This window comes from Condylostylus longicornis, unplaced genomic scaffold (assembly GCF_029603195.1).
Source record: "Condylostylus longicornis isolate FDR11 unplaced genomic scaffold, ASM2960319v2 ptg000043l, whole genome shotgun sequence".
Lineage (NCBI taxonomy): Eukaryota > Metazoa > Arthropoda > Insecta > Diptera > Dolichopodidae > Condylostylus > Condylostylus longicornis.
Window position 1 is genome coordinate 114,305 of NW_026578012.1, and position 27,890 is coordinate 142,194.

A 27,890-nucleotide genomic window follows, 5' to 3' on the forward strand; every position below is an offset into this window, starting at 1 on the left:
AAAAATAAAATTTTTTTTTTCCAAGCTAAACACTGTAAAACTGTACAATTTTATATTTACACTTTCATTTCCACATTTCATTTCATTTTATATACCATTTCTCTCAATTTTTTTCCTCCTATATATATGCAATTCTCCTGATCTCATTTCTCTTATTGTTATTTGAAGTTTTTGTAAATCTATGTATAAACTAGAAGAAGAAATGAGAAAAGAATAATAAGAGTAAAAATAATAAAACAAAGTTCTACAACCTACGACAATGTGGACTACGACAATGATATTATTATAGAAATGCACAAAAATAATATGGGTGATAAAAAAAGGATGAAATAACATTAACAATTGGAAAATAAAGGACCAAAAATGTAATAGTAATAAAAATATAATATGAGAAAATCAGAAAAATAGCAGTAATGTATAAAGTAAAGCAAGATAAATATAATGTTATAAAATGAAAACTGTATAACTATATATAGAGTTGTTATATAATAAAATAAAATCTGACTCCATTTTTTCCTTTTTATATTTTAAGAAATAAATAAGTTGAAAAATATATTATAGAATTTGTAAGAATAGTAAAAAAAAAAAAAGGAACTTAATGCTAGTTATCTAGGAAATTCTTTAACATTCATTGAAATTTATCTTCTTTTCTATTCATTTACAGTTATATTGTTATTAATATTATTATACTATGGTTAAATTTTAGATTTATATTTGTATCGCATATATGCATATAATATATGTATATAGGTATACAATTATGTTGGCTATTTCCTTTTGGAATGGGAGTAATGATAACAAAATAAGGAAATAACTGAGTAAATGCAAATTATTTTCATGTTATCTTGTAATTTTTTTTTTTTGTATCACAGTGAATATACAGTTGGGTACTCAATTAATTTTGTTGGAAATATAACTAATCGCAAAGAAGGAAAAAACGAACAAAACACATATATCCCTACACCCTATAAGTGCAGAACAAATAAAATTACAACGGAGTGTGAGGCTTAAAACCTATTCGAGAGTTCGAAATTTTAAAAGTTTGCTCTCTTTTTAAAACTTTATTTTCTGTTCGTATTTTATATTTTTATCGTTTTCTACTTATCTCAATGGTTTTCTCACTTTTTATTCTCCCTTCCGTGATAATTTTTCCGTCATGTTATTCGGGATTGCAGTACATATTTTGTTATATTATATTTTTCTGTTAAGTTGTCCGGTATTTTTTATAAATTAGATGCCAAATACACTGGATAGTTCCGTAATATTATGTAAAATAGTTGATATTCTCGTTCAGAAGTAGGTTTATTAAAAATTTTTAAGGCTTCAATAAAAATTACGTTTACGTTTTGTTTTCTTCTATGTTGCAGAAGTTAGACAATATATAATGTATTTCGGTAGGTTTAATTCAGCAGCATATACTCAATGTTTTTTGTTAAATTTTCAAGCACCAAATAGTGTTAGAATCTCTTACTGGTTATCTGTCTTTTATTTTGTTTGAAATAACCATAATTGTTTTTTTTTTATCATTAAATCAAATTTTCCTAAATTATAATAATAAATATTTTATTATTACATATACATATAACTATTATACACATCTAACTATTACATATAACATATATAGGCATATATTTTTCATGCTTACTCGCATAAAGTGTTATACGGACCCGGTTTTTATTTTTTATATAGTATATAGGAATCTCTAAATTATTTCATTTAAAAACTAATATAATAATTTTGTAATAAAGTGATAATGCAAATATAATAATATGTTAATTACATTCATTTACTAACATATACATATATATATATATATATATATATATAAATATGAAAATCTAATTTTATGCGAGTAAAATATTAACGAAAATAGGGAACCTTAAATGAAATCTTGATAAGAAAAATTAATTTTTATTATCATAAATTTAATGAAATTTATAAATATACGCATATTATATACGTACATAATAGTTAATATATAATATTATATATTTTGCACAGCAAAGATAGAAAATCAAAATTTATGAACAGAAAATGTTAATATGAAATAAATGTTAATGGACGGGGTGTAAAAATTTCATCATTATTTTAATATCTTTTGAAAACTAAAATTTACTCTCAAATTTCTGAGAAAATTAATAATAAAATAAATAAGTTATTTTTTTTTAATATCGCTGTAATTTCAATTTAATTCTATTATTACATTTATTTTAAAATTAATTTACAACTTGGAAATAATATTCTCCATTTTCTTAGAGAGTAATAATTACAGACTCCATATTTTATGACATAAGTAAGCCAAGCCAATAGACTTAATATTCTGTTGGAAACTCTCATTACTCTTGCCTTCTCTCAAAATTTGCGAAAAATTATGTTATTCATGTATTAGTAAATAATTGTATAATTTTGTATTTGTAAAGAAATCACGAATTCTTTGCCGATTTTTTATACTCTTTGTTACTTCTTTTTACTGAGCGTATTGTGAATACAATAAGGTAGGTTATGTGATGGCAACAAATTTTACAAATCGAGTTTTCGGTGGGAATGCAATTGTCCATGGTAAGGAATTGTAAATAAACTATTTTTAGTGACCTGTCGGTCTATGTGTACACGAGTGTATCTCAAGTTCGGTACAACAGAACATCCGATTTTTTTTCTCTTTGCTTTAATACGTAATTCTTTTACAAAATCAAATTTAAAATCGAAAATTGTGCTTCCTATACTTTACAATCTTAATCAGTGAATCGTCACACAATACAAAAATTCTGTTCGATTAATTTGAAACCGCGACGCGATAACTGTTATATTTTGACTTATCCTTTTCTCTTCAAAACCTCAATATGGTTTTCTCATTGTTTATTTTTATATTCATTATTTAAATTTTTGGTTTTCTCTTCTCTTTGTTATCTTTCTTTTTATTTCAATTTGCATTATAGCTTTTATTTATTTTCACTTTAAATAAAAACAAAAAGAAAAACAAGAAATTATTTTCATTTCTATAAAAATTATTTGAAAAAAAGAAAAACAATAAGAGAAAAAATTGCTTTCCGATTCCGGAAGAGAACACTTGAAAAGATTTATTTTCAATAAAAATGCAAAAAAAAAATATTGTGTTGTTGTCAAATACCTTTTTATTTTAAAAGAAAACCTTTTTTTTTTGCTAAAAGACTATAGGAAGTGGGTCAAAAAATTGTTCACTTTTATTCAAAAAACAAATGAAAAACAAAATATTTTAATCCTTAAAAAATTTTTAAATAATCCTTTGGCAGCGGATTTTTAATTTATTTTCATTTTAATAAAAACACAATCTTAAATAATTTCTTATTTTGCATTATTTTTTAATTTATTTTACGATTAAGAGCGAGAAGAATCGGATTTGAAGCTTATAATGCATGCATAAATTATATTTATGAATATTATGGAATTCAGAAGTGTAGACCTATAGAGATAAAATTAAGAAAATAGCTATTATTTAAGAGAAATATAGAAAAGATTTCGAATTCAAGTCATTGATAAATTTGAATTTTACAGTCGAAATTGACATCTAAATCTAAGACGAACAATTAAAATATTCCTAAAATTTGTAAAAATTGCTCTTTGAAACTCTTAACTATAAAATTTTTTAATTTAAGGTGAGATAGTCTTGATGTAAGGCCGTCACAGTGTGTGACCTAAACATCCTCATTTTTTCTTTCTTATTACTCTTTCAATACACTTTTGTTGAGTTAAAGTCCAGAAGTTTGTTTTAGTCACAAATTGGGGCCAAGATGAATGTTTCGTATGTTTCCATTGATCGATATATGTATTTTCCCATTTATCGATATTTATGTGTTGAATATTCCTAAATTTGTATTTCTGGACAAGTGTACCAGATGGCCTATGATTTGCTGAATGCCGCCTTAGGCAACTTCAACATATTTTCTATGTTGTTTTTGACATCTTCGGTTGGTGATATTATACTGACGAGATAATTGAATTGTTCGACATCTTGTATTGGGTTGGAAAATTTTTAAATTCTATCAAACAAATTAGATATCCATAAAATTTCATAATAAGTTTTTGGCATATTTTATAAAATTTCATTAAATATTCTTGTATAACAGATTTTATATTATTCAATTAGATTTTATTGAAATATTTCTAATTTAATTAAAATTATATAATTTTATTTTCATTATTATAAAAATTTAAATAATTTAGAAAACATTAATTGTTTTTTGTTATAACAGATATTAGTTGTATAATAGAATTTTAATTTAATATTTTCTGATATATTTGTTTTAAATATTAAATTATATTAATTTTAAATTCTATTGTTTATTTTTAATTCAATTCAGTTTTTTGGTAAAAATGTGATAAAATTTTTAGCATAATAATTCGTAATACATTTGTAGTCTTGAATTAATTTTAAAGCTTCTAGCAAATACATAAACATTTTGATTTAAGTATGAATGAGAAGATCATCCAGAAAATTCTCAAGTTCTGTTAGCACTGATGTTATACCCAAATTCGAACAAAATGATATCTCTAAACTTTCCTTTAAAATAATTCGAAATTCTTAAATGAAAATTACAAAATTTTAGTAGAAATCGTAGTATAACAGTTATCACGACATCAAAATTTTAAAACTTGAATTTTAATTTTATTTGTATTTGTACAGCAGAAATAAACCCCAAAAAAAAATTTTGAATAAATATAATAGAGTCTTATCATTTTTGAAGGTTTTGCTCTCATAAATTTTGTTATACAAATTAAGAATTAATATAAAAAAAATAATTGCACTTTAGCTAAAATTTTATATTCCGACTCATCACTCTCAAACACTTGCACCATCAATAATAATCATAAATATTCTCCATCAATATTAATCTACGTGCATGACAATAGGCTTATATAATATTATAATGTTGTATATAAATATATATTAGTACAATATGCACATAATATAATAAAAAAAGTACTTTTGCTATTAAGTGAATTACATTAATACATAATTGATTAATATTCAAGGTTGTCTGGCACGTTTATTTCACTTTTAAAAGGATTTTTAACAAGCATATGTACAATAATAATAGTAATTGACTTGCATATTAAATGCTGTTATAACAGTATCGTATATTATTATTTTTATTAAATATTCAATGTTATATAAATTAATTTAGATATTCTTGAGAAACAATATTATTATGTACATACAAGATAATTAATTACAGTAATAATAATAGGATAAATGAACCTTATCAATTCATTTTGTTGGTGCTAATGAACCAAAATTGTAGAATACGTATATATACACGTACATATTTATACATATTTAATAAATTGTATGTAAAATCTCAGATTTTGTTGAAATTGTTATTAAGAATTAACTTTTGAAATATAATATAAAATTTATCATTTTCGAGAATTGCAATTTAATTGGGTACATGGTAAGTCTCGACCTTTTTCGACCTTTTGTTTTCTTAAAATTATTTTCAAATATCATTTGTTTTATAGAAAGTGCGTGCTTCCTAAATTACCGTCTATGACTACATTTTGTTTACATTTTTTATACTGGATTCTAAAATATGGTACATGTATCAAAACCATTTTGACCTTTGTAATATACACAAAATATAATGAGGGCTGAAAGCAAAATAATAAGGAAGCCTCAATTTTAAAGAATTTAAAGTTTTAAATATGAAGTGTTGTATTAATATTACATACCAAATTTAATTTCAAATTCTTGCATGACAACTCTTTCAAAATATAATACGGTAAACTAAAAACAGTCAACCCAAAATATCGTGGTTGACTGTATTTTAGTTTACCGAACTGAATAAAAAATTTTTTCCTCAAAAATTTTTGGTAATTTTCCAAGAAAATATTTTTCTTCTCCCACTTATTTTGTCTTGCAATTCAAAGAATTGCATTTTTGTTGGCATGATAGCCATTATATTTACAAATATGTGTGTGTAGCCAGATTTGCACTAAAACTTTATACAAATAAATTGTAATACAAAATTTTTATTGGGTAGCAGGTAAATACTCCCCTTAAAATTATTTAGAATACAAAAGTAAAAAGAGAATTATTGGAATTCAAATCGTTTTGATTTGAAATATTAAAATGAAGTAAAGTAGCGGGTTAGAGGTGGGCAAAAACAAAATGGGATGAGAGTGAATGCAAGCAAAAAAAAAATTGAAATCCGTTGAGAGATAAAAAGTCGCAAAAAAAAAACATTTTTTGGCATTAAATTATATTTTTCATTTTTCAAAAATAACCAAATTAAGCGTATACGGGGGGCGGGGGCGGGGATGGTTCTGGAATTAAGTATTTTTCTTTAATATCAATTTTTTTTAAAAAAGAATTTTCACCTCATAAAGATTTATGACCGCTCAGAAAAAGATTCATATTATGCACGAAATCATTTATGTGTCTGTGTGTGTGTGTGGGTGTTTGTGTGGCACACGAAATTCACTTTTGATATATTGTAAAACTGTTTTTTTTTTTTCTTGTTTTCTCATTTATTTACTTTTTTTTTCTCTTTCTAGTTTCCTGTTTTCTAAAAAAAATTTTAATCTATATCTTTACCTCATAACTTTTCTTTCATTCTTCATTTTAAAGGATATTTTATTTTTGGGGAAAATTAGATGGCGGAGTGGCAGGGGGGGGGGGGGAGATTATAAATTCAAGAAAAAGATGAGAAAACATTTTCCGTATATATTATGAAAATTTATTATTTTATTTTGGTCTAATGTAATTTCATAATGGTTGACATCTAAAAGATTAGATTAAATTTTTAATACAAGGATATTATAAAAATAAGGATATATGAAAAATAAAGAAAACTTAAGGTTTTTAATATTTGGCTTTACTGGTTTCTAAATGTAATTTCGGAATGTAGAGGATGGTGAAAAACTGAATTTAAAAATAAATTTTTACCGACATTGGCTTCCAAATGCGTGTAGTTAGAATACACTTAAATACACTAATATTATTAAATCCTTTAATAAGTTTAAAATTTGAATAAGATTAAATTGTTTTTCGTAGTTTTATGAATTGTTACGCTATATTTATACTTATCTTAATGAAATCGTGGTCCTTCAAATTTAATTAAGGTCTAATTTACTTTTCTAAATAAATTCCAAAAAGAAAAAAAAATCTGATTTCATATATGCATTTTTGGCAAGGATATAAGGACATTAAAAAAATTTACTCTAAAAAATTTTATCCCAGGCCGAAGGTCATTCAAAGTCATTACCTTTTTTCTTTAACTTTTTTTCGTTTTCAATTTGTTCTCAATTTTTTCTCTTAATTTTAAGTGATTACAAATGTCCAAAAGGATATTATTAACAAAAACAGAAGAAAAAAATGCAAAACAAAAATGTTAAAATTGTGAATTAAATTAAGAAACCTTTCATATATGCATACATGTAGCTGGACAGAATATTTAAAATGAAATTAAAATTTTCTGCCATTGCTTGTAATCAATTCGATATTCTTACCATTTAATATCGTCAACTTTCTCATCGTATATTACCAATATTATTCTTTAATACCAAAATAATTAAACAATTGAATGTTTTTAAAAATTTTACCATTTAACAAAATCTGAATGAATTGATTCCATTTACAGCTTCCAAGGATTTTTTTTAAAGAAAAGATACTCATAATAGGAATTAGGTTTGAGATCTTTGATACAAAAATAAGTGTTCTGAATTAGATTTAGAAATTTATTTTATAGTAATTGTGGAAATTAAGATTTTCCTTTTCATATTCAAAATTTTCCAAAATTTTATCAAAAGTTTTTATTTAAATTCTAGTTCAATTTCTAGATGTGGTGCAGTCCGATCCGGCTTGCCTTTTTACAATAAACAAATGTAAAATTTATGTAGACACTGGTGAATTCTTTTTCATAACTCACCACTATAGTGTTATGTTAATATTTTTTAATTTTAATAAGTGAATTTTACCACTGAATTTTACAAAAAAAGGCACATTTTGTGCACCATTTGTAATTTACTATATAATTACTATGACTATCCTACATTCATGTTATGTGTGAGTAAACCTAAATCTAATTCACTAATGTAGAGTTTTATAATAAATTATTAAATTGATGAAATTACTAAATTTTTTATATAGTTAAAAACCAACAAAATAAAATAATTTTAAATTTTATATTTAAATTTTAAATCTTTTTAAAAAATTTTAATGACCTGGAAATTTTCTAAATGATTTGTGAAAATATGCATTTAGTGGGCTCTAAAATATAATAATATTAAAAAAATAAAATATTCTTATAAATTTTGTTAGTAAATTTGTGGTAATTTGAGGTCATATAGAATTTTATAGTGTTTGTATAGTGTCATAACATTTTGAACTTTAAAATTATTCATATAGGAAACTAACAAAAAAAAAAAAAAAAAAAACAAATTAATGGTGTGAAAATTTTTAATTTTAAATTACAAAATTTAATAAATTTTATAAAAAGTTTAATTTTCCATAAGGTTGGCTGGTTGGCACAAAACATAATACGAAAATGTTTATTAAAAATTTTATACCGGAAATTTTCCTCTTATTGAAAATAAAATCAATTTTAAAAATTAATTTAATGAATTTTCCTTGTTTTTTTTTAGTTTTTTATTTATAAAATTTTTTGTTAGATAATGTAGGCTAAAATTATTATCTATAATTAAATTTTAAAGGCAAAACTGTTAGTTCAATATTTTTTACAATTTTATTTAGTCACAAAAGTTTCCTCATGTAAATAAATTAAAAACTTCTCATTGAACTCATAATATGCCTAAAGTTCTAAGCATTGTTCGTATTGTTCTTAAAGTTGGGTCAAATGTTTTAGAATGTCATAATTTTATAGCAGTAAGAGATGGTTGATGATACCGCCATGTTATTTTATTGACAACAATTTCAATAATTTTAAATTATTTTATTTGAAATCAATTATTAATTTAATTATAATTTTTTTCATTTTACAAATTTATGTTGGACATTAAATTATTTAATTATAAAGTCATTTATTTCACTGTTGCACTAATAAAGAGAGTGTAGAAAGGGAAGCATGTTGCTAGGAGAACATAACCTTATGATATTATTTTAGTTATAATAATGACCGCTACAAATTTATTATGCAGGTTGAGCCTGTAACTTGGTATAATCTTTCGCAGGCAGAAAGGTTGGACAATTTTACGTTTATGGGTATTTTACTCTATAGTTAAGATTTAGATTTATTACATAAGCCTAATAAATTAAATCAAAGATAAAGTGTAATCTGTAACAACGATTTTTCCTGGAAACAGTCCAGTTTGGAAACAGGACATGCTACAAAACAAAATTATCAAGAAGTAATTTACACTTAATAATTTACTTAGTAATTTACAAGAAATTGAATTGTGAAAATTTTTTAGTAATTGATCACTTTGCGAAAAATTTTACATGCTTTTTCTTCTTTCTTAATGATTTTTTAAATAATGCTTCAAATGACACATTGTTTCGATTCAAGCAAAGAGAGCTACGTAATTAATGGGCCTAAATTATAGTCATTTAAAACGATACACCTTTTTGTCGAAACCAAAAATTTTCAAATGGGATTTCGTGAGTTAAATATCTATTTGAGCCCCACCACCACCCTCTAATATTTATAACAAGTTTTAAGTTTCATACTCAATATTATAATTAAATAATTACACAGAAATATTGCTCAATCATTATTATTTAAATTATTTTGCACGAAATTTTTATATTAAACAGAGCTACTAACAGAATTTTTCCAAATTTTTAAAGTTTTCCATTTAAATTTGTCCTAATGTATTGAAAAGAAAATGGGAAAATTTTTAAGATAAAAGGTCAACAACAAACACCTACGGATGTATCTTTAAACATTGAAATCATGAAAACATCCTATCATAAGTTAATCGATTAGAAAATTCTATAGATCATTAAATTTTGAGAATTATAAAAAGTTTTTTTTTAAGAGAATGTCTTCATTTTCCGGTGTTTACGTAATAGAAATTTAGTATTGAAATACAAAATGGGCCTTTTTCAAATTGCCTTGTTTACTTTGAACTTTTTAACTTCCATAAGAACTTTTATTTACTTCCATAAGAAATAGTGTAATTCATTTCATTTGTTAAGATTTCAAAAAACAAACGAAGAAATCGTTGGACCATCAAATTCAGACCCGTTCACTTGCGTAAAACCGTCAAAACATCAATTTGAATTCGAATGTGTACAGTGTACTTATGTACTACCTGAAAATTATCCATAGAAACTATGAAGTTGTTGAAATTAAGAGCAATGTACTGCTGGTGACGTCTTTTCCCAATTTCTAGTTACATAACGGTAAGGTATTTAGTTGAAGAAAAAGTAAAACCAAACAATATTTATTTTAAAAGAGAGGACAAAAATGACTTTCAATACAATCGAAATCATTTTTTAATTTTTGAAATGAAATTTGAGGACTTTCACATATATCGAAATTCTTGTATACAGCTGGCTAAATTCTTAACGGATTTTTCATTTTCTGTCCTCCATGTTCTCTTTATTTTCCCTTCCTTTACTCTAATTATATTCAGATGCACAGAATTCTAACGTACAAACACAAACATACACATATTTTCTTTTTTCTACCTTCTTAAATATGTCAAAGAATTTACGATACTTTGATTATTGTTGTATGTGTTTTTGTGTAATATGAGCATTACTTAAAGGATAACTATGTGACAGAGAAATATTTTGATCCTTAACATAAGAATTTATTTTGATGCTTCTTAAAATATTCTGTCATAATATTTTGTGGAATTATCAAAGATAATAATATTATGTTGTATATGAAAAAATTACTTAAGCTGTCTTTTTCATAATATACACACATTTACTGTAAAAATTCACGGATATACTGTTTGCCTATAGGATGTATGAATTCAAGTATGTATATAAATATATTTACGTGTTATTTATATAGAGTGATTCTGAAAGGTATACAACAACATTTACCATTCGTTAGAGGACCAAAAACAGGTAAAACATTTGTTCCGGACTTGGTGCCTAATCGCAAGGGACTCCGATTTCCGAGGATTTCAACGAATTTTCATGAAATTTTTTCACGAAATGTTTCAAAAAATTTCCTACGAAATTATCTAGTTAGAAAAAACTGAAAAAATAAAACAGGGGAAAAAATTGATTTTCCCTAAAGTTCGAATGCTTGATATTCCGAAGGTACAAAAAATACAGAATTAAGCAGCATGTCTATTTTAATCCCTTTACTAGGCCTTTCAGAAACTGGTTGTTTGAAGTCCCTATTTTTTTTCAGAACGGAAGTTATAATCAAAAAAACTTGGATAAGTAAAAATTTCGTGAAAATTCGTTAAAATCCCTGTAACTCGGAAACCCTTGAGATTTGGCACCCAGTTCGGAACGAATGTTTTACGCGTTTTCAATACTCTAACCAATGGATTATGTTGTTGTATACCTTTCAGAATCACCCTGTATATCCAATAATTATTAGTATTAAAATAAAAGAAAAATTTTTTATAATTAAAAACATACAATAAGGGAGATTATACTATGGCACAAAATTTCACATTGAGTCAACTTCGAGGATGGGACAGTTTGATCAACTTTTAGTGATACGTCAGATTTCAGAAATCGAGCTTTTAAATTTCTTATAATTTTTTAAGAAAATCTCAAACCGATTGAGATTGTACGAGAAGCCACCCAAATTTTCGCGAAAATTTAGTGCCTTCTAAAATTTTCTAACTTTAACAATAAGGTAAGGCAATTAAACTATTAACCAAGTTTATAAGTGCGGATTATGACATTTAATATAGAGATTTTACGACCAATTGAAATTTTAATAACATAATCATAGACTTCAATATTTTTTCTTTCTAAATTATGCGATTTCCTTTTTCATTAATTAAAGTGATTGATTTTGAATGCCTTATTTTTATTATTTAAATACATGCAGATTTTTGATTAACAGAGCATTAAGAGTAATTAACGGAAGAGTATTCATGGTACAGAAATTTTATTTACATATAATAAAAAATATTTGTACTTGTCTATGACATTTAGAAACTAGGTCACACATTTGTTCTCATTTGAGAAATACTCGTACTCGTATATTAATATAGATAGTACTTATGTAATCATTCATAAATTCCTGTTTAAAATTATTGATTTTAATGACTCGGTTTTTAAAGGTTTCACATTAAAGTTTTAGGTAAAAATTGTGCTGAATTTAAATTTTCCATGGTAAAAGATCAACAATATTGTAGTATTGGAAAATATTTTTTTATTTTATTAATATTCGCTAAATAAAAATCAAAAGTAAATTATTTTGCTATTAGAATTTGAAAATTTGAAAGAAAGGAGGCATTACAGTGTCCTTTATTTCAATTATTGCCATTTAAGTATTAACCAAATTATAACAAGTTTTTGAGTTATTTTGGTATGAAAATGCATGCAATACGAAAATTCTTAATTTCGTGAACTTAACTTTCATTCTACTCTTAATTCATAGATTTTGTTTTAAAATATTGTTGTATTATGTATAACACTAAAATTTATATTATTTACACACACAATAATTGCTCCCATACTTAATATTTTATTATCAATAATAATTTCACACTTAATTTCCTTTCAAATTTTATGTTCAACTATATTATATAGAAATTAATTTATTACATAAAATGTTATAGCATTCTTAACATGAAAGAAAATCTGTTATACACAATGTAATGTCATTTGTCCGAAATTGATGGTAAAATAATTAAAAAACGATTAAAATGAGTAATAAATGGTAGTGGCATATAAAATTCAACGCATTGAGAAACAGCACAATATAATGTATTGTTTAGTTAGTGTGACCATATAAAGAGAGAAAATATCACAGAGAGAATATTATTGTATAAGACATGGATGGCAATTAAAGGGCACGCGTGCCAAACTTGGCACGGAAAAAAAATTTGATGGCACGTTATAGTTGTGCCTCGACAAATTTTTATATAGATTTTTTTTCTAATAAAAAATGTAAAAACTCGTTGAAAAATTGATTGAATGAAAAATTTCCTAAAAATGATAATTTCCTAATAGCGAAATGACAAATATTCAAAACCAAACATATTCAAATGTTATATTCTTTTTATTTTTGTTTTTTTTTCACTTCACTAAGTAAAGTATTGAAAAAAAATTGAAAACGAAAAAAAATTCAAACCGCTTTGAAAATGCATTGAGTATTCAAAAATTTCAAAAAAGAAAAAACATAGTAAACTTTGAAGTTTTCCTTTTAAAACAAAAAAGTTGTGGTTTTTAGGGTATGAAAAATTATCCATATTTCATTTGGAGCGAAGTTAGCAAGAGTGAAATTATTAATTACCCAGATTTATTTGATATGCAAGATTGTGACAATAACCTCCTTAATTGGATGCGATTAGATAATTTAGAAATGCAAATTATTGATCTGCAATCCAATCCAATTTGGGTAAATAAATTTGTGAATATGCGGAAGCTTGTTGAAGATTTAGAAAGCCATCGATCCCAAAATGTGGAATCAGAATGTTTCATGGAAAGTAAAATTTTAGAAGCTTGGAATAGTATGCCAGATACCTTTTATTCTGTCAAAAAATTAGCAATCTCGTTGTTAACGATTTTCTCTTCCACTTACTCTTGCGAAAGTCTTTTTTCCGTTTTGAATCATGTACATTCAAAGACTAGAAACAGATTAACAGAGGAAGATTCGGCAGCATGTATTACTCTGCAGTCAACAATGTACCAGCCCGACATAAAAACTCTTGCAAGTAATATGAAACAAAAAGTTTCTGATAAAAAATTTAATTAATATTTTTTCTATCTGTATTTATTAATTTTTATACCTTGAACTATAATATGTATAAATAAATATTATTACAACTTGTCATAATATTGTATTTACCTAACCATACCTGTACTTGGTACTGTGCTGGCAAGGGAAAAAGTGTGACAATAAATTTCCCCAAATTTTGGCACTTTGATCAAACCCTATTTGCCATCCCTGGTATAAGTCATTAAAGTGGTGAGAAACATTATTATAATAATGTAAATTTATAGCTCTTAAACTTTATATTGACAACATTTTATGTTATAATAGTAAGAGTGTTAATTGATAACATATTGGATTTTCTCTTATTAAAAAAATATTGATAATAGCTATTAAATACCTACTTAAATTTATGATGAAAATTTCCGATAATTTAGAGATTATAAATAATTGTCTATTATTAATTAATTATCATTTAATTTTTAGATGACTTTAATTGTCAATGTTGTCAGGTTTATGGTTATATTTTTCAATTAATATTATTATTATTGTTTAAATGACTATACAATTGGTAAAATTCTTAAGTGTAAGAATGTACATAATGTACAGGATAACTAAAATTTTTCTATTAATTATTGGATTTTATGAAGGTTATTAATAAATTAAAATTTAGAATTCTTCTTGATTAACAATTTTATTACTAGCGGCGTGCGAATGCTCGTAATATTCTAAATTTGTCGCCAAAAAAAAAATTAGGAGTGCCTAGTAACGAATAAAAAGTAACGGGAATTGATTAATGAGTAACGAGTTTTCATAAACACCATCAAGTAACTGGTTTGCACATCCCTATTTGTTACCGCATTCAAATTAAATTGGGGAGTAATATAGCTAATACCTTTAGTTAGAGAGAGCTTAAAATTTTTACAATTTCCTGTATGTAATTAGGGCTTGAATAGTACGATATAAAAATCAATGATTCACAAGTGGTATGTATTTTGCCTCCTTGATCTTTCAAGAACATGTTTACCAAATTCTTGGTTATAAAAATTGTTTGATTTTGTTCCAAATATTTTTGAATTAAAACTTGTCAAATAAAATTTTTTAACAATATAAAAATATATTAAACAACTTCAACTAAATTACTCCCCACAATTCTAAATAATCAACTTGTAAAATTCAAAATTGCATTCATTCACCCTCAGAATAATTAATATTATTTATATAGGTTCATTATCTGAAAAGAACTGATTTACACTTAATTAAAACTTTTTTTTTTTTTTGGAATTTTCAAATTTTAATTAAAATTTGTTTTTGTTGCATTTTGCACTAGCATGGTAAATTAAAATAATATACTTTATATTCTATACAATAATGTTAATCATGACATGTGATGTGTAAATAAATAGTATCCCAAATATTTTATAATATTAAAATATTTCGGAACGCTTTTCAAATTTAAATACATATACGTATGTGTGTATGTACACTTAAATAAAATATATTCTCTTTAGAGTCTTAAAACTGATTTAGATAATTTATATTTGTGCAATGTTTAAGAGAAAAATAATCGAAATAAATATATTTTATGTTACATTATATTTTACACACATACACACATATGTGCATAATATTATACTATACCTTAATGCATAATACTCGACAATACATAGTAGATATACATTAAATTTACTTCTATTATATACAAAATATAAGATCTCTTGAGAATTCAAAATTCTACATACAAACTGTATACAAATAACTTGATGATAATCTTAACATTAAAATCAAGAAACAAAGTATGTTTGTAATGTTAAAAAAAAAAAACGTATAGAGAAAAATTGTACGTTTATTCTTCCCTTAATCTTGAAAAATTCCCCATGTTAGCAATTTTAGTTTTTCATTTTTCTTTTATATGTACACAACGTGTATTAAATCCTTGAAAAAGTAAAATATTTTTGTGTCTTATCCTTATAAAATACAGCATATAAGAATTTTTTATAGATCCGTTTAGAAATTTTACTTAAGCGATCATATGAATAACAAAATGTTTTAAGTAATATACGGTGATAAATAAAAAAAAAAACCTTGCAAAACAAAAAGCAATTTCGAAAGCAATAATTATTTTAGAGATATAAAAGAGTGATCTTGCAATTTTGATGCTGCATTTGGTGATACTGTACGATATTATGGAATTTAAGTAGAAAAGAATTTGATTTTTGAAATTTGTAATTGAAAATTCGAAATTTTAAATACTGTGAAGAGAAAGATATAGTTGAGGTAGATGTTATAGATCAATGTACTTGGGCTTAAGACGGCTGCATTTAAGACACATTTCGTAGGTTTTAGGTCGCAGAAAATGCTATAAATTGATTGCTAAGGCGAATTAATCATGTAGAAAGGGGGGATAAAAGACAATTTTACTGAAATTGTTTTGAAATTGAGGTGGCAAATTTCTTAATCTTATAATATGAATATAAGCATATAGGTACTTAAATTTAATATAATTAGAAACTATTCTTAAGAAAATAATAATTTGAATAAAGTTGCAGATGGACCTACCTTAAATTATTTTTAGAATTCAAATACATACTTTGTAATTTGGTTATACAGCCATCTATTATAGATAAACAGAATAAAACGGAAAGGATAAAGGAGAGGAAAGAATATATGAAAATGAAGCATAAAAATGCATGTTAATCCTAATTTATATACACTTAAACTTATATAAATTTCATCTGGATAAAACAGAAAATTCCATTGCAGGGAAAATGGAGCAGGGAAAAATTTACCCAAATTTCCCTTTACAAATTATTACCCGTACATGGTGCTTACAATGTGAAATATTGATTGACACTACAATACGCCACGATAAACTTTATAGCTTGGGAAAGCGCGGTGAATGAGAAACTAATATAAGTTGAAAAAAAATTCTACCTCTTGAAATTCCATTTATCCAGATTCAACTGTTTATGTGATGCAAGTGATTTTCGATGAAAATTATTGATATGCAAGTATTTTATACATTCATGCTGTTATTTATAATCTTATGTGATTGTTTATATTGCATGCATTTTTGTTTCGTGTGCTTGTGTAATATGAAAATTTATTGGGATATTATATCCTACAAGTATACATACATACATACACATATAATACGTTAACATACATTCTATATGAACAATATTTAGTTTTTCAAATCAACACTTTAATGCCCTCTAGAGTACATTTTTAAGTATTAACTCTTAAAGGAGTAAAAAGAAAATAGAAAAGAACGAATAAAATAAAAACAGAAAATAAAAAGGAAAGTAATAAAATACAATCGAACCAATATAAAAATGTTATCCTAACGATAATAACAGAGAAAAATATAAAATATCATTTTTTCTATTTTTCATTTCTTTCTTTTAAGAGTACAAATATTGGCAGAAGTTATATTGATGTGGTTTTTGGTATTATGGGTAAAAAAAAAAAAATTTCCATTTTCAGCTTTGTTGCAATACAAAAATATTTGATTTTATTTGGTTTTTTTTTTTATTTTGAATTTTCCCGCACTTTTTCCTGCAATTTTCTTTTTTCTAAATTTTTAAGTTTTAGAATGCACGCCATAAGAGTTTTAGTTTTGATATGTGAATTTTTCCCTTTAATAAAACTGTTAAATAAGTATTAAATTTTTATTATTGAATACGTGATTGTATAGAGCATTGTGTTCATTTTTCAACTAAAATTGAAGTATAGTTCGAATATATAGTTTCAGAAAAGTCGTAAGTTGAAATTCGTTTAAATTAATTGTAACCAATTCCGAAAATTCAATTCAATAAAATTTTAAAGTCAATTTAGCAAAATTTTACGATACGATATTAATTGATATAATTTCCCAAAATTTATTCATTATAGCTTCTACTCAATCATATTGGTTTTGAATTTTTTGTTTGAAATTTTACAAGCTTGGTTTGAAAAATACGTGGATCCCCCGCTAAAGAATGACATTGTCGTATAATAAAAATTGACGTTAGTAGATTTGTAAATTCGAAATTGACTTATTTTCTTACGATATTAAAAAACTTCTATAATTTGAATTGAGACTGTTTATCACTATTATATATGTATTCGTTTTTCGATTATCTTTATATATATATAGAGAAATAATATAGATGAAGACTGAAATAATTTAAAAGAATTATTAAAGGGCGTTAAATTTCAGGGCGAATTGTAGTTTTTCTTGAAATAACACAAATTCTATAAAAAATTAATTGGAAATTTTTTTCACAAAATCCAAAAAAATTCTAGTCAAAACTCATTTGAGCTAGCTCACAATAGCCAATTAAGTTTCTGGTGTATGACCGTATAGTTTTATGGAATTCGAAATAATATGACAGTGCAGTTATAAACATTATTTGGGGTCTGGATGGCTAATATATATATAATTATTTCTGCGATTATTTTTCATCACAATATGTGAATTCTAAATAGTTTGTCCCATCAAGAAATCCACATGAATTCTACATAAATTATATTATGAATTTATAGCAATATTATACTTAATTCTTTATATTTTGAAATGAATCTAATGAAAAAATTCTTAAATCGTGAATTTCCAATCTCTGTACTTTATTCACAATAATTTTATGATATGACATACCTATGTATATTGTGCACAAGTTTTAAGCAATATAAATTCCATTCATATTTTTTTAATACATTCACATAACTGTAAATCCACTGAACGTATATACACCGATATGTATGTATGTATGTCCTATATTGTGTGTCCTATAAGGGTTCAAATAAAATATTTAAAATGATTGTAATATACGCGAGAGTTCAATATAACATTCATTACAATTTTTTTTTTTTTTAAATGTTAAAATATAAACTATCAGGGATAAAGAACCTAACATCAATAAGATTAAAATCAGTATAAGAATATAATAGTAACTGTATAAAATATAAAAAAAAATAATGACAAGTTTACTAATGGCAATAACATTGTAAAAAATTCCATAAAAAAAGAGAGGGAAAAATAATGCAAATATCTCAAGTGTTACATTAAAAATAAAACCAGTTATAACATTTTCTTATATTTCTTCTCCATTTTAACTGGGTTTTTTCTTTCAGTTTTCTTTTATTGAACACTGTTATACTTATTATTATCGTCATTATCGTATTCTAACTGTATTTATTCTCACAAATGTAAAAAATATTATGTAAATATTAAAGACTTAACATAATAATTTGAATAATATAATAAATATAGATTTGATATGAATTATTGCATATATTAAGGAGAATATATTTATAATTTTATTGATACATACACAATATAAATATATTGGAATCAAATGAATGCAAGATAGCACATTTCCCAAATCAAAATACTTTTAAATAAATCTACAAGTAATATATTTACAATGTTCTTCCAATAAAATCATTCTTTGTTTCAGAATTATTGCATACTTTTAGGTGAACAATAAAAAAATTTTAAAAAAAGGTTGATGAATCATATGGATTAATTAAAATAATTATATTTTCTGATAATATTACAGTTGGTTATTTCGGTATCAGAAAATCCATAATATATTTTGTTAATATTTGGTGAGAATTTAACTGAAATGAGGGGAGGAAGATGAAAAAATACTTGTATTATTTACCAATGATTTGGAAGCTGATTAAACTTCAAATTAGTGTAGTTTAACGCCTGAGAAGGAAGTGGTGTTAAAAAGTTAATAAGAAAAATTAAATGCAAAATGCTGCAAAATTAAATGTTATCGGGAGTAGATAATAATTTTTATCTGGAAAAACTGGTAAGAGCCACATATGTATGTAATATTGCAACTTTTTTCTTAGAATGGTGTAGAACTGTTGTAAGAGAAAGCATGAACAACTAACGATAAAGTAATTAGTAGAACATTTTTTTCCATTATTATTGGAAATTTACTTAGAAAATATCTGAACTTTTATTCTTATTTAAAAATTTTATATCGGAGGTGATTAAAATCTTAGAGAAGTTGCATAATATTATGATATTTCCAAGTTTATTTAAATTTAGAATACAAATTATTGTTTATTGAATATTCATTTAATGTGTTAGGTCAAAGTAATTTCTCTATCTATACTAAATTATTTATTTATGATTATGATTTTATGCAAAAAAAAAAGAAAAAAAAAGAGAAATTTCCAGATAAATTAAGAGAATTTGTTAAAGAATCATTATTTTTTTTTAGAAGACAGACAATAATTATAAAAAATTAATTTATACAGTTAGAGATCATTGTACTTTTATGAATTTTAGTTTACATATATGCTGTGGTTTTAAGGGAAAATCTACTAAAAGGTTAGAATACATTTATGGGGTAGAAATAAAGTTGAAAGTTTTAATTGGTGTTACTGGAGAGCCAATTGAGAGAAATTGAATGGATAAAATCAAGAAACGAAGTATTGGACTCAATTAACGCAGCTTTTACTAACAGAATAAAATGAAACAATCCTCACTTTCCAGTGAAATTATGTTACAAAAATTGGTTTTCAATCACAATACAAAATTTTGCATTCTTAGAGTTGTTTTAAATCTGGTAGCCTATAAGGATTCAAATTAAAGATTCTGAAAAGTAAAAATCAACAAGTTTACCTGCATGACATTATGAATGAGTGTATAACAGCTTCATTTTACATCATTCAAGTTGAAAAGTTAAAACTTCCTAAATCAAAATTCTTTTAGAATAGGTTTCTGATTTTCACACATTAAATCCATATAATTAAGCGTGGAAAACTTACTTTGCACGTGTTCCTTATGCGATTCATTTATTTTCTAAAATTGATCGAAAATTTTATTATATTTTTATTTTTTTTTTATTTTCTATTTTGTCCTTTATAAAATTTGCCTTTCTTTAAATTTTCTTTTAAAAATTTTCTTTTTCTTTTTTTTTTTGGTTTTTTATTGGATCACTTAAGTCCTCAGACATCCTTGACAACCTAATGAATGATTTAATACTACCTAATATTTACAAGAAAAACAATAAAACAAAAAAAAAATATAAGAGAGCAATCCTCCTTTTAAAAATTTTTTGAACTTTTTCTCTTTTGTGTCCTTTTTTCTTTTTAGTCCTTAATTTTTTTTTTTTTTCTTTAACATTTGCAACACATATATGTACGCGTTTTAATGTTTGTAGCTAAATTATATGTGAATAGCTTTGTGTATGCTTGTTTATATGTACATACATAAGTTTATTACATAAAGGACCAAAACGTAAACAATGCATATATCATTGTACACACATACACGACATACACATATGTGTAATAGTATAACGGATGAAAAACAATTGAATTTTGATTGTTAAGTTTCGACTCCATTGTTTCAATTAACTTTCTATACTCGTACATGTTTTTAAAGGATGTAATAATTTTTTTTTTTTGTATTTTATTATTGCTGATGATTCATTGTGTCTATTTGTATATACAATCTACTATTATGGAGTAAATTATGTGGTTTTAAGGGAGAGTGTGGTAAATCGAAAAAAATGTGTTTTAAATTACTTGAGATTTTGGAATAAATTTTTTTTGAAAAACTTTTTTTGTTTTTATAACTAGACTCGAACTAGTGACTTGCTTCTTTGTAAGTAGACGCTCTACCACTCGAAATTTCCATTAGTTGTTCTTATAAAAACAATGAATTTAAACTATTGCACGGTGTATTTGTTATTACTAATATCATTAGCGTAATAGGCTCAATACCAATAATAATAATAAATATTGTGTTCTTGTGATTGTGTGTTTCAAATAGAAGATTTGTAGTATTTTATGTAAACAATACTTGGTAATCATGTAAAATATAATATAAAGTAATGTGAAGAACAATTTGCTGGAAATTTCTAGAAAAATTTGCCGGAATACCTCTGTAGCTAGAGCGGTGAAGCGTCCGCCTAGAAAGAAAGGTACGTCACTGGTTCAAGTTTAGTTCCATAAGAAAACATTTTTCTGTCTTGACTCGTTTCTTTGAGTATGTCATTTATTTGTTCTGCAATTGTGTACAGAAATTTCCTTTAGTTTATCGATATTTTGAAAAAATTTTGAATTTTTACACTTTTATATTAGAAACTTCGCAACAGATTAAGGTAAAATTATAAAATTTTTGCAAAATATTGAATCATATTGAATTCGAAATGAAACGAAAAATACTGAAATCTACTTAATGAATTGTTCCTAGTAGCCACAGGAAGATGTTCTTCAATTTTCGCGCAAATATTTTATGTGTACGTACGTGTGTTTTAATTATTTGTGTAAAGAAAAAAATTATTTTTTATATCCTTTGAATTAATTATTTCACAATTCAATAAAAAAAAATATTTATATATGTGGTTGTGTGAATACATGCATACATATCAAACTAAAAATAAAAGAGATTCGCCCTTCTAGTAATATTTTCTGCTTTTATGAATTTTTATTTTTGGTTTCAAAAAGAAATACAAAAACAAAAACCTTCAATAAAAATTTTATTTTAGGTTTCTTCTGTTTTTTTTTTTTTGGTTTAATCAAATCAAAGTATCCTTTTTAAATGAATTATTTTTAATATGTCCATACACATACATACTCGAACACATATCTAGTTTATTCTATATTAAAAGTTGATATTTTATTATTAAATCTGGATCTATAATAAAATGATGCTAATGGAAGAGGAGTGAGATTAAAAAGGATATTGTATTTATTACAACAAATAAACATATTTTTAATTCTTAATCAAATTCCGGTTTGATATGTTATGTGAATATTGTTAAGAGTAGTACATGGTGACCATATAAAACTTTAGATTTCTCATAAAAATGTGTATTATAACAATAACTAGCCTGAATGTGTAATCCTTGATCGAATGCTATGCCTTATAAATATTTTATATTCAGTAAAATTTCTGAACTCTTTCAGACCTTTCTGGTTATACACAATATATGGTTAGATTTATTGAATTTTTTTTTAAATATATTTGAACACGCTACATTCTGAAAAAAATTCTCCGAACAAAGATTGATTAGCATTTTGAGTGTAATAATTTGTAACATTTTGCTCCACCGTTGAAGCTTTCATTGCTATGTTTATTGTCATAACAATTATTAATAATTTATTTATTACCTTTCACATATGCAATTACGTAAATAAATTTAATCATTTTTATGAACACTCTGTACACCGTGCTTTAATATAAGATTTAAATAAAAAAATTAAATAAAGAAGAAAGTAATAAAGTTTAAGAGGTGACTGGATAATAAATTATCCTTCGGATTTTTAGTTAATTTTTCCTCCTTTCATTTTATTATAACAAAGTTATATTTGTAATTTTTTTATATTTAGATCTTTCTGAAACAAGAAAAAATGTTCTGTGTTACATATATCATATATGAGTAAAAGGACAAATTTCATAAATAAGGAAGAAAAATATATAGATTTTGTTTTCATAAGAACTTATGTGGCATTTTCTCTGCCTTCACACACGTAATACAACATGATTTTTCAACTTTCATGTTAGGTTTTTAGCAAAAAACAAAAATTATTGAAATTAATAGTGACTGAAGAAAGTTGAAGTTATACTGCTTTTACATATTTGGAGGCGTACAAGGAAATCAATGGTTAGATAATATGATGAAGGAAATTTATGGCAAAATAATAGACATGCTAGGTTATTATACATGTTCATTAACCCAGTAAGGGCTACTGTATGTCAATTCCATATGAAATTCAAAATCTTTAAAAAATCTTAATACGAAGAATTTGATTATATGTTATTCATCCAACGCTTTTGTCGATCACATTGCTTAGTAAGGCAGCTCGTAAAACGGTACGAAATTGAATTTCGCGTTTTCGGTGAATTTTCGGCAGAAACTGGAAAACACTTGGTGATCTTGCATAACACTATTCTTCTTCTATTATCATGTTGAACTTGAAACTGAATATTGAAATTATATTTAGAAATTTTATATTGAACACATCATAGTGAGTTATTGTAGCTATAATGAATAATTCAGTGATCGTTATGGAAATGTAGCGAAAATTCAATACGCATATGTAAAGTATGCATATGCATTTTCAAATATTTTGATATAAAGACAGTTAATTTCTTTATAGAATAGCAGAGCAAATTGAGGACGAAAATTTTAGAGCGAATTAGAAATTATAGAAATTAAAGCAATTCAACCTCACATATTCCTTCAAGCCTCCTAATAGGTTAACAATAACTCATACATCTTTCAATTTATCTTCTCTTTTATTTTGTTCTAGAAAATAAATTGACAAGACGCTTCAACTTGACAGCAATATATTTGAAATTTAATTTATCAAAATAATATTGGGAAAATTTTTGTAATATTGGGAAAACTACAAATATTTTTTCTCATTTTCAGTTTAGTTTTTTTTTTCTTTTGATTATTGGAACAAGAACAGCTATAAAAATCATTATTCAAAACAATCATTAGTTATTAATGATTGTTGAGTGAAAATTACATATAGTTGATGATCTTTAAGGTACTTACATACCATCTCCTATACATAGGCTCATATCAAAATTTAATTGTGTTTACCGTTTTTCATTTATTAATAAACAAGGATGTACATAATACTCGTACATAAGAATCAGATAATAATCATGTACAACAATAAATTATTAATAAAATATTTAATTCAATTGAATTAAGCCATTAATCTTTTAAAACAAAGAATCAACATGAGGGCAATGAATTCCTTAATTTTCATAAGGTTTATTGTTGAATAAATTACAACGCAGCGCTATTAAAAGAAGCGTTATTAAATTTTGAAAAAAAAAAAATTTTTTCTCAGAATATTTGTAGATTGTAGATTGTGCAGACGGGATAACAGTGCACCGCGGCTACTAGGTGTTAGACACGCTCCTAAAACACCTCCTCGACACTCACCTTTCTGATGAATTCAATCTATCTGGAAAGGTCTTTGAATTTTGATTTTTCTTGTCATGATAGTGTCCCTGCAAATACTATGCTTATGTTTAATATTACATTGACTCTGATCATAAGAATTGTATTAATAGACGTCAATCTACTTGTTATAAAGTTAATTTAATTAGAATCAAATATTGTAGACAAAGACAGGAGTAAATTTTTAAAGGAGAGAATATTTCAATGTTTGTATTATCTCACCTCACTATTAAACCCTGGCATGTTAACATATCTTTTATTTGTCCTAGCTGCTTTTCTCAAGTTGAAATGGCAATGGCAATCTTAAAAAAATAAAATATTTTTTCCGGAGAATATTTTACTGCTACATTACTACAGAGAACAAAATGATCTTATTTTCTCTTAATTTTTTAAAGCTAAATTGTGTGTAGCATAAAGTGAGATTACAAAAGAAGCGAACAGCTTTAAAGCAATTTATAACATCCCGATTTTAATTTATTGAATTTTTTTTATCAGCTTTTTTTTTTGTTTCTCTTCTTTGAAAATAGTTTTATTGAATAAAAAAGAAAAATAGCAACAATAACAACAAAGAGAAAATTTTTGAAGCAAAAATTGATTTAAGAGTTTCTCTTATCTTCTAAAAATAAAACTAAATCATTCCAATATTTTATAAAAGTAAGCAATAAAAAATCCTTGCAATTAATATTTTTTCCATTTTTCTTCTTGTTTTTGAATTATTTATTTATAAATCGGAGTGTATATTATGTAAGGATGTGTGGGCATTATTCATATGAACATTTGCACATATCATATACAGACAATATGTACAAAATCTTCATATATATAGGAAAAAAGGATATTAATTAAATGGTATCGAATAAATCTGAAATAGAAAAATTGAAAAAAAATAATTTAGGACAAAAATAAAAGATAAATAACAAGAAAACTTTAATAGAAAAAGTTTTGTGCGTAATCGTCATGTCCAATACCAGAAAATTAAAGAAAACTAGAGAAGAAAAGAAATAGCATTTAGCTTTATTATTGTTTGTTTGTTTTGCTTTTTTAGTTTTGTTCTTATTATTTTGTAATTAATGTGTCGAAGTAATTAATTTCTCTAACCAACCATTTTAATTTTTATATTTTCAGATTTATATGAAGAAAAATCATTTAAGAACAAATAATTTTGTTTTTTTTTTCGAACTTTTTCGAAAATATTATTGATAAGGAACTATATCATTATAATAAAGAGAATGGAAATGGCAGGAAACAACTGTCACAAACAAAAAGGTAACTAATTAATATTTTATTTATTATATATGTAATTTAATGTTCACAACCATTCGCAATTATTTACAACGGCATACATAAATAAGTTCAGGGTAAGTTTTGACTTATTCTACGCCCTATACGGTTTCCGAAAAGTGCGCTTAACTTCCACCGCTTTCAAGGCAATGAACAAAATACAATAAACATTACACATTGCAGGTAATCAATCACATTTTTGAATCTTTATTATGTTGAATAAAAGATTAGTCATAGAATTAAAGCTTGCTTAGTTCTATAACTGAAAACCTAAAATTTAGTTCTATTTTTTCAATAGTGCCCTGCTTTCCGATGCTCATTTACGTATATGGTCGATCCAGCGCTGCATATCTTAAAGTTTTGCTTTCATAATTAATTTTCACTAATGTTATTGAAATTTGAAGTCATGCATTTTTGCAATCCTTATTGCCTTAGTTTTTTACGAATACGAAGAGGCTATTAGTCCAGCTTAGTTTTCACATTGTTTAAGAAATTCCATTAGGTCACCTGAAAGGGAAGACTTTCCACTTTAACTATAATTTTTCTGAATATTTTAAATTATCTATAAATTAATGCCGGCAAAATAATTCCTGTATAATCCATAGTCCTGTATAATGTTGGAGCAATAGAGTTTCATACATAATATTAATACAAAATTAATATTTCTATTCATCTTAATTTTTTAATATAAACATACACATATTTCGAGCATCAAAAAATTAATCAACAAGCTCCTCCGACATATTTGAATATCCTTTGCCCATATATGATATCATTCAAAATATTCGAAAGAAAGTTCATTTTAATTGTATATTGGGTTAAATATTTTATATAGGTTAATAAAAAGTAACAAATAATCAATTTTGGAAAGTCCCCAAGCAGAAGTATGAAAATTAAAAGGTACGTCATCCAAATATATAAAAGAAAATTTTTGTTTTATTCATATAGCACGTAGGTGGTGTGTAAACATCACCTATTAATGCTCAGAGGTGTAAAATGTTAATTAAAAACAGTGAATGAAAGAAAATAATTTAAAAAAAATCTGATGTGGTCAGCACATAACCGACCGCATTGTGCATTGTCTAGTTAAATGAAAGGGTTACAGAATATTATAAAAATGTCTGTTAAATACTTCTTTCCAATTTTTAGGACATTAGTAAGCTTATAGTTAACATACTTAGAAAAATGTAAATTTGGCTCTTAGTAGAGTTTCGCTTTGTGCTACCCGAATTCCCTGAAATGCTCGCCAGTTAGTTTCGGTAACAACCAGAACTCAAATATCAAATTTCAAGAAATTCCATCAATTTGTTCTGTGGATATGGTGAAAAATGTAAAATCGGCCCGCAAATCAGTTCTCGAGCCCTGATCTTTCCAAAAAAGTTATATGTTCATTGTTTTAATATGAGGAATTCATATATTAAATTTCAATGAAATCGGTTGATTATTTCTCTCTATATACACAAAAATGTATATTTGGCCCGTAGTAAACGTCTAGTTGCCGATGCCTGATTTCTTCCAAAACATACGAATTTTTGCGGACGGTCGAGCTGAGCTTATATATAAAATTTCAAGTAAATCGGTTGAATATTTTCTTCAAAATGTTCAAAAATGTAAAACAGGCCCGCTAAAAAGTGCAGTTCCCGAGGCCTGATATATGCCAAAAGTTGATCGATCCGTGCCATGGTGGAAACAAACTTACATATAAAATTTCATCAAAATCGGTTCAGCCGAACTTGAGATACACGCGTGCACACACAGACCGACAGACCGACAGGTTGCTAAAAATAGTTTATTTACACTTCCCTACTATGGAGAAGTACGTTCCCACCGAAAACTCGATATGCAAAATTTGTTGCCATCACATAACCTACCTATT

At 25.2% G+C, this 27,890-nt stretch overlaps 1 protein-coding gene across 1 annotated transcript in view; it reads left to right on the forward strand.

Annotated features, from left to right (window-relative positions):
* The window catches only part of LOC129610038 (putative uncharacterized protein DDB_G0277255), a 183,390-nt gene that overhangs the window by 79,986 nt on the left and 75,514 nt on the right, over nt 1–27,890 (forward strand). The window contains exon 3 of the mRNA XM_055522355.1: nt 25,859–25,999. The gene's annotated coding sequence lies outside the window, so the exon portion shown is untranslated. The remainder of the gene's footprint in view (nt 1–25,858; nt 26,000–27,890) is intronic.